Consider the following 9,031-nt stretch of genomic DNA (forward strand, 5'->3'; position numbering starts at 1 on the left):
CTTTTCAATTTTTTTCTAAACAAAAACTTGGAAAGCAACATATCAGGTTTTATTCCACTTTGAAATTATGCTGTGAAACATTCAAGAAACATGGATACTTTTCCAAAGCAACACAAATTAGTGCCTGATTGTTTCTCATTTAGTGGGAAACTCCCAGCTGTCATGTGTCATTTAAAACGTACCACTTTAATAACAATAATCTTATTACAACTGTGCATCACCAGGGTGGGTTGGTGCCACTTAGTCTTTGTTTTTCCATTAGAGAAAAGCAGTACAGCAATTTTTCAGAATAAAATGAAAAGCTTAAAGATAAGTGGACAATTGCAAACAGACTGTGACTACAACATCAATGTTTTACATATAGTTTTATCTTGGGGTAAAACATGCACTTAGTAAATATATGAAAATATTGAAATCAAGTTTATGAGTCAAGCTCCCGAGGAAAAATGGCAACTTATAGATAGTGATAGGACAATTTGGGAACAGGAAAACATATCTTACACAATAGCATAAACTTGTGTTAGCAGCTCTTTCTAAACATACATTTTAAATTAGGTGGAAACCACAAACTTTGCATCTGACTGTCAGGAAAACAAAGCACATGTTTTGTGGATTCATAAAAGCTCCACATTTCGACTTGCCGTTAGGAAGCAGGTATTCCAGGTTTTATGTGCCACACAGTTTGTAATCAATAAAAGGTACAAATGCAGCGTCTACGATAGCATATCGGAGCCATAGCAGAGGCAGCTTATGGCTTCTAATAGAAAACATTCAGATTTTGCTTGTTAATGAAAATTGACTACGATTAGATAATTATTACAGAAGTTTTTTTTATGTGCAAAAATCTAAGCAAAAAGCAGAGAATGAAAAAAATAAATCATAAAAAAATCCCTTCAGACTCCATCTGAGGTTGCAAGTGGAAATCGATACCCTTAATTGTTTCACTTTAAACTTGGCGGAATTAATTATTCATAAATTAAAATGTACAAACAGTGTCTCGAAAACATCCCCTCAACTCTGACAAGGGTCCAGCTGTACAATCCAATAATCACAGTTTGAGCATCACAAAAGACTCAATCAGGCATTAGTTTAGAGTCACACCCAGTGTAAATGCGTACGAGGCTCAGAGCTGCAAGGCTTCGTGATCAAATATTGTAATGTGTCAGCCTGGCTGCAATCCAACTCGTTCTCCTTTTGCAAATTAATTTCACATCTCGACAATTAAACTGGACATCTGGTAAAATCCTTCTGTTTTTAGGCTGTTAAGAACTAAGCAAGAAAAAAAACATGATTTGTTCTGAAGAAAAACTCCATTTTCCTAACTGTGCAGGATTTTGATCAGTCAAACAAATCAGTGTTTGTATTTCTTTTAAGACACACGCTAATTAAGAACCGCAATGAAACTCGAAATCACTAAACAAATGTAAGAGGAAGCATTGTGGCTGTAGGGCAGATGTTAAAACCATAGTTTCTTGAGTGTAATGGGAAAATTATCCATCCATCCATCCATTTTCTTGCACCCTTGTACCTCACTGGGGTCGGGAGGGGTGCTGGTGCCCATCTCCAGTTAACGTTCCAGGCGAGAGGCGGGGTCACCCTGGACAGGTTGCCAGTCTGTCGCAGGGCAACACAGAGACACACAAGACAAACGACCATGCACACACACACTCACACCTAGGGGCAATTTAGGGAGGCCAATTAACCTGACAGTCATGTTTTTGGACCGTGGGAGGAAACCGGAGTACCCGGAGAAAACCCACAGGGAGAACATGCAAACTCCATGCAGAAAGACCGGGGCCGGGAATTGAACCCAGAACCTTCTTCCTGCAAGGCAACAGCTCTACCAACTGCACCACGGGAAAATTATATCTTGGGAATATAAATTAAAGAATTCTGAAGCACTGTAGCAACACCTAGAATTTAATACTATGTGTGGTATTTGAAAGACAATGTGTGGTTTTTTTCTTGGTTTTCACTCTATGACTGACAGATTTCATACAAAGTGGAAAGGGAAATGGATTTGCTCGCTTTTCAATATTGAACGGTATGAAAGCAGAACTGTATATTCACTGTTCATTTGTTTCCATATTGTCTGCAGGTAGAGTTTGTGTTGTTTTGATAGTTGGAATTAAATAATCCAAAAGCACTGTCTCGCCTGCTCTAATGAGAAATGTTGCAACATTTTTGTCTTCTGTGTGATAAATAACGTAGTGGTGACTGATCTGATTCTGGGTGGCTCCCATATTTGAAATGTTATGCTTTTATTATGCAAATGTCACAAGAGGAGGATAGCATCATCGAAAACTCAAGGAGTGATTAGAAACAGCAGGAGAGCAGGAGATAGAAATGTTCAGACACAAAGTTGCTCATGCGGTGTCACTCAAAAATATGATAGGACTTTCCTTCAAGGGGCTGCAATCAGTTGAAGAGGATAAATAACGGCTTCTGTCTGAGTCAGCTAACTACTTAAGTTTTTCTGGTTAGTCAAACAAAGTCACACGTACAGGCAAAAAAAGAAGAAAGTCAAGAGTTTCTCTTTTTCTATAAAGAAACGAGGATTTTCTCTGGAGCAGAAAACGATGTTGATCTTTTCCACTGAGAATTCAAAACATTTCTGTAAAATGACTGCGTCTTATTTAGCCGGTAGCACAGGTCGTCACGGTGAGATCCCATTAACCCAAATGGCTGGAGCAATCAAAAAACTGGCTCAGTTCCGGCATGAGATTCATTATTCAGAAGACCATCTCCTAAGCGGGCAGGGTCATTCTCGCCAGCCCACAGTCTCTGTGCATCAGTGTGTTTGTGTGCAACACGTCTTCTGAAAGAGATGCACAAATGGGAAAGCGTGTCCCTGTTCTGCTTAAAAGCATCTCGGTGAAAAGTTGCCAGTACAACAGGGAGCCACTCCGAAAATAAGACACACAGAAAAAAAAAGTCCCTCAATTCTACAGAAATAATAATAATAATAATGACATTACAACCACAAACTTTAATCTATTTTCTTGAAATTGTATGTGATAAAAAAACACAAAGTAGAGCTTATTTATGAATAAGTAAATGGTTTTTCCACATTGTTTTGGATGAAAACAATATTGGGCGTCAGTACCAGAGACGACTTTTTGGAAAACTTTTAAATTGGTCCATCAGTGTGGGGGGAACCGGCTCTATTACACAAATCATTAACTATCTAAAATGTGTCCCCACACAGATGACTCAACGTTGATCTTGTACACATGCGTTAGTATTGCCTCCAATTACGGGAATTCTGGGCTTTTATATTTTGATACATTAGCAAAAGGATATAACGTTACAGCATGTCCACACCCACTTCCAGCTCTCTTCGGCAGCACATCAACCTGTTCCCAGCCAGCTGAAGCACATTCCTCTGTTACTTCTACTTCCCAGCTGGCTATCTCGCTTTGGTGGAAATGTGCTATACCCTCTCTCTAGTTTGCATGGATCAATGACTTTTTATAGAATATAGTATTAGGAAGGCTGGGATTCTCTGGTAAAGGCTTTCAAAATATTTTTGAGATTATCTGTAGCTGATAATATCAGCTACAAATAATCATTTATTCTGTGTTTTTACTAAATTATTGTTTTCCTATTTTTATTTTTTTCTTGTTAATTTATTTTTGGGGTAATGGTTTATTGGTTGGGGGGAGGTCTGATGCCAGATATTAAAGATCGCTTGCAGAAAATCAAAGACTGCTCTTAGACAGCAATGGTGTAAATCAAAGCATATTGGCCCACATTTTCAGTCACTGGTCCAGTCAAAGTTCTGACTAATTGAGAATGAGTGGCAAGCAAGACATAAACATTTAAATTCATAGATGCTTCCCACCCAGTCTGAGATCTTCAGTCAATCACACAAAATCCCCCCGAAATACATTGAAGTTTGTGTTTGTGGCCCAGCAAAACGACAAAGAGTTCAAGAAATACGAATACCTCGGATCACAAGTTCTAGAGTTCACGCTGATCCAAGAGTGACTAAATCAGCCAGTCCTCGTTAAGTTGGCGTGGAGGATGTATTTTCATTCATGTCTAAAACTGCAAGACAAAAGGTGTTGTATCTCACGGTGACGAACGCCGCACTGCATCCTGTCAAACAACCACATCCTCGTCACGCAGCCTCTCCTTAGCCTCCTCTCTCTTTCTCTTTCTCTCTTTCTCTTGTCCTCTTTACTCTGTTGTCAGGCCTGAATGTGGCAGAGGTCCTTTCCTTTGTTGCACGCACAGTGAGGGGGAAGCCTGACAGCCTCATAATTCAACACCAGCTCATAAGGACACAGAGGAGCTGCGGCTCCACAGAGCAGGGGGAGAAAGAGCTGAGCAGAAGGGTGAAAAATGCTCCTCGTTCCGAAACTTGGCCTACCTGCGGTTTTTCCAATTAAAAGTTCTGATACCAATGTGGCAGCACTGATCCAAATTCAGAGATTAACGTAATACCATCACTGTTAGAATGCATGAGGCCAAGGAGGTGGAATATCACGAAAAAAAAAAAAAACTGAAATAACATCTGCACTGCGACAAGCCGTCTACATGTCCTTGGAGTAGGTTTAGATAAAGGCACCGTTTTTTTCACTAATGTCCATTTATGGACTGTCAAAGACGAAGTGTCTATCTGATACAGCTTTCATTTTTTATTGCAAGACTGAGCTCTGTGAGTTACATTAGCAAATTTCTTTGCAGTTCAACTCAGACGACGGATTTGAAGTTTGTCCTTGGTTTTTAAGTGCAAACTTTTGTTGACCCAATTTGGTTCAGTTATCAAATGCGTTTTAGAGTAAGAAAATCTCTTAATCCCCAAACCAAATGTTCACCATATGGTAGACTATTTTTATTTCCTAGAGATGAGAAAGAAAAGGTTAAAAATACTCCTCTTTTTGTGACTTGAATTGTTTAAATAATCATAGGAACGACATGGATAAGAACAAATCACTGGTATTACTACACCTAAACAACTTATCAAAAGTGTTGACTTATCATAAGGTCTGACTGATTGCAATCTCTAGAACTGTCCTCACGCCCTTATCACATCACTATCAAATTAACTGGAAATTTTAGATTACAGTTCATTTGCATATGTTTGACTTAAACCATGGAATACCCCAAAAGCTCAATTTAAGTTACCGTTTTTTTATTTTTTTTTTTAAATCTATGCATCCTATAACATGTAGATTTTGATTGTTGATGCAGAGTTTTAAATTGTCGTCCTCAGAATTCTCCTCTACTTTTTAATTGCATTTTTGATATGTGACTATCCATCCATCCATCCATCCATCCATCCATCCATTTTGTTTACACCCTTGTCCCTTAGTGGGGTCGGGAGGATATGTGACTAATTTTACTGAATTTTAATGTAAAATGTCTGTCTCAAAGACTAAGTTCAGTCTTTGAGCCAGACATTTGGAGAAAGAACCTCACCATGTAACGCTGAGCCCGAGCTATCGACCGTTCAGATCTGGTCAAAGACCTCAATCAATGTAATATCGGAATATATTTTCAAATATTAAGCAAGAGAAAAGTGCAGTAGCTTTCTATTACTCAGCTAAGTGAAGGGGCAGGGAAACTGTAAGAACATGACAGAAAATATTTGCATGTTTCAGTACCAGTAACTAACCCAGGCCTTGAATCTATACCACATACCGCAAAACATTTAAAATGAAAGTTACAATTTTGCTATCAGATCCAATTTTTTTTTTTTTTTATCTGTAGCATTGAGAGATTTGAAATGTATGATTTTATTTTCAAATTGCCAAAAAAAAAAAGGAACAACCAAAGACAACAAAAGAATTCTTATATATTTGCAATATTATATTAATATAAGATATAAAACTGATCCTGAAGTGACCGGATTTTTTTATTTCAATTATTTACAATACAGATACCTATATTGTAAAGGAACTATATCATGGTGTTAATATTTTATTATTCAAAACTTAAAATGTTTAATGGCCTGGTGGAGAGCTTATACTTGTATTTAAGTATACTGTTATGGCCAGAACAACCCTTGTAAAAATTTGATGCTGATATCTGGCAGTCTGGGAAGAAGTTATGAAATCAACCCTGAAGCATCCTTCAGTCTCTCTGACGCCTGGAGAAGGCTGAGGAGACAAGCAGCCTGCCATTAAAAACCTCGCACTACTTATCTGACAACATCGAAGAAAGCAGGATTGAGAAGAAGTTGCTTGTCTTAACAAAGAAACTAACATTATTTTCTGCAAATGGTTCAAATGTCCTAATGTCTCAAAATAGACATGCAAAGAAGAAAACATATATAATGAAACCAATGATGTACTTACTTCAGTGGAAGTCTCAAATCATATGAATATGTTTGTGCATGCAATTAAAGGACTACTTTACATAGTCCTCCTGCCCACGCCAGGAGAGAACTAACACCTGCCACACGCTAAGTTCAGCTGTTTGGTTGTTTTTTTGTTTTTTAATCCTCTTTCTGCATTATTCACCTTTTTACTTGGCAGATATTCAGAAGACTGCGGAGCAGAGCCGTGCAGACCACTGTATAATTTACTGCGCTGTGGCTGAATCGCTAAAAGTATTTGCACTTTGCAGTTTTGTTTCTATTATTCCTGCTCTGTTAATGAGAGTTTCGCTTTATGAACCGTTAAATCTGCATGACAATAAATTCTCAGGAGGAGAACAGCAACACAGCAGGTGAGCCACAAGCTGCGGCGAGACTCAACAAAAATAAACAGAGGTGACGCTCATGAAACCCAATGTAGATATACAAGTACAAGTGATAGCGGTGTTTTCTCTTCTGTAGCATTCTTCAAATTCTATTGACTCCTCTCCTGTACAGCCTCATTTTGCCTGTTTGACTTGAGGCTAAGACAAGGAGAGAACAAACCCAGGGAAGGCCAACTGGCCACCAAACATACCACAGACCCACAGGGGAAAATGTTCTGAGAAAAGAAAAAATAGAAAGCACAGACAAACAAGTTCCCAAGTTCTGAGTCACAGCAAACACTAGAAAAGTGAGGAAGTGCAATACCTCCAACAAAGTATGAGTTATCAGACCCTTTTAACTTGTTCACATTTTGTCACAATATAACTACAATATATTTTCTTGGAGCTTTATGAGATAACTAAAATCAAACTCTGTGGAAAATTGCAAAGTTCAGACAAGAGGAAGAACGTTTCTCCAAACTAGAAATCTGAAAAGTGTTGTGTGCATTTGGTGTGCTGAGTCAATCATTTGTAGAACTTTTTTTTTTGTTTTTTTTTTTTGCTGCAGTTAGGCGCATGTCTTTTCCTAGCACATCTAGAAACTGAATGTTTTGCTCTTTGGGAGAGGCACAATCATCTTCTCTCTTGGAGAGGCACAATTTGTCCTCTGAATTATATGAAGCTCTTTATTAAGTCTGCAACATGTTTGAACAGACACAGCACCTGGTGAGCCTCCCCCTGATGGCAACACCCAAGAGAGCTCAGAGGACGCTGCGCAAGCCCTAAAATTAACGGGAGTACAAACATCTCACTATACAGATGAGTCACTTGAGTGCTTATTGTGTATGTTTGGATTATGCTTTTTTTTTTTTTTTTTTGGTGAAATGTTTGAGCATTCTTTTTATTAGAATCGGTAGATTTATTTTAAATGGGCTGTTTGCTTGACGTGGATCCAGAACATAAGCATGAGGTCGTACCAGAGGTTAGCCGACGTTAGTCATATCAGAACCAGTTTTGATAATTACTCTTAATTATTGTCTTGTTGGATCATCCAATTCTGTTCAGCATCTGACCAAAGCTGTCGCAGTGACAGTGAAAATATTTGGAAGAATCAGCTTAAGGAATTCAAACTAAGCGGAAATGTAACCAATTTAATTAGGTAAAAATGTGTCTTTATATATTTGAGCCTGTTTGTGTGTGATCCTGTTGACATTCAGCCTAAAAATAATAAAAAGTTAAAACTTCAAAACTGATAACCTATAAGGAGTGTGCGTAAACTTTTTGACCAAATTATGTTTCATTATGCTAAAACAATAAACGTTGTCAACATGTTAGTCATTTCTGTCTAAAATCTCTGCTGTAACGCATCTAAAAACTAAAAATCCCAGTTTGTCATTGAACACTCTGCAGCAAGGAAGAGACGCCCTGACGAGATCGTCTGCATGTTCACTATCGCACACCTACATCCTCTCAGCATGACATAAGAACACACTGAAGCCGGTTCACTATTTTTACCTTGTGGGTTCAGACTTGTTAATCTCCGCTGAACTATTTTTTGACTTTATGTGGAAAACAGCATGTTGTCGTCTTTCATCCAACCACTTCATTTCTTCATTTTATTCAGAGGAGTAGGGGGCACAGAGTAACCATGGAGACTAAAAAATTATCTATTGGCGCTTACAGGCTGAACCACAGATCATCTTCACAAAATATCTGCTGCTCAGGAAGCGCCACAGGCTTTTACATGACACTTTACTGTACTTCTCTTGACCTTAAACACTTTATTACGAGTTTGTTTGACTTAGTAGTTTTACTTTAAGAACTTGGAAATGTTATATTTAAACTGCAATGAGAACTGCACTGAAAATGCCCCTTATGTAGAGAAAAGGTTAAAAAGAAACTGCAACAAGCTGACATCACTCACCTTGAAAGTCCAGATGGAAACACTGGGTCTAATGTGGCTTATACAGCTGCAGCCGGTGACGAGATTTGCATGTCAAAATGACAGAGTGAACAAAACGCAGCCTAAAGCAGTACTCCCGGGTGACATGCACTCACATGCAGCGCTCTTTCCTTCTGAAAGCATCAATTTCTCCACCGCTGTGAGGAGGAGGGCACAGCAGCGTGACGGAGCGAGACAAGCTCCAATTAAAATCAAGTCTTCAGCTCCTACTCGTCTCAAAGGGGGCGGGATCTGCATCTTTGACAGCATCTTTTCCGTGACGTTTAGCGAAAGACCCCAGGCACTCAAACAACAGACAGAAAGAAAAGAAAGAAAGAAAAAAAAATAAGCCAGATTATTTTACTCGTCGTCTTGTCATTTTATACTGTATAGATTTAT

General features: G+C 38.5%; 1 protein-coding gene across 2 annotated transcripts in view; it reads right to left on the reverse strand.

The window, feature by feature from the left end:
* The window catches only part of osbpl3b (oxysterol binding protein-like 3b), a 42,886-nt gene extending 34,100 nt beyond the window's left edge, over positions 1-8,786 (reverse strand). For both annotated transcript variants that reach the window (XM_008432516.3, XM_008432518.3), the window contains exon 1: positions 8,615-8,786. The gene's annotated coding sequence lies outside the window, so the exon portion shown is untranslated. The remainder of the gene's footprint in view (positions 1-8,614) is intronic.
* Positions 8,787-9,031: the final 245 nt, after the last annotated feature.

Source organism: Poecilia reticulata, chromosome 16, assembly GCF_904066995.2.
Source record: "Poecilia reticulata chromosome 16, P_reticulata-male-v2, whole genome shotgun sequence".
NCBI lineage: Eukaryota > Metazoa > Chordata > Actinopteri > Cyprinodontiformes > Poeciliidae > Poecilia > Poecilia reticulata.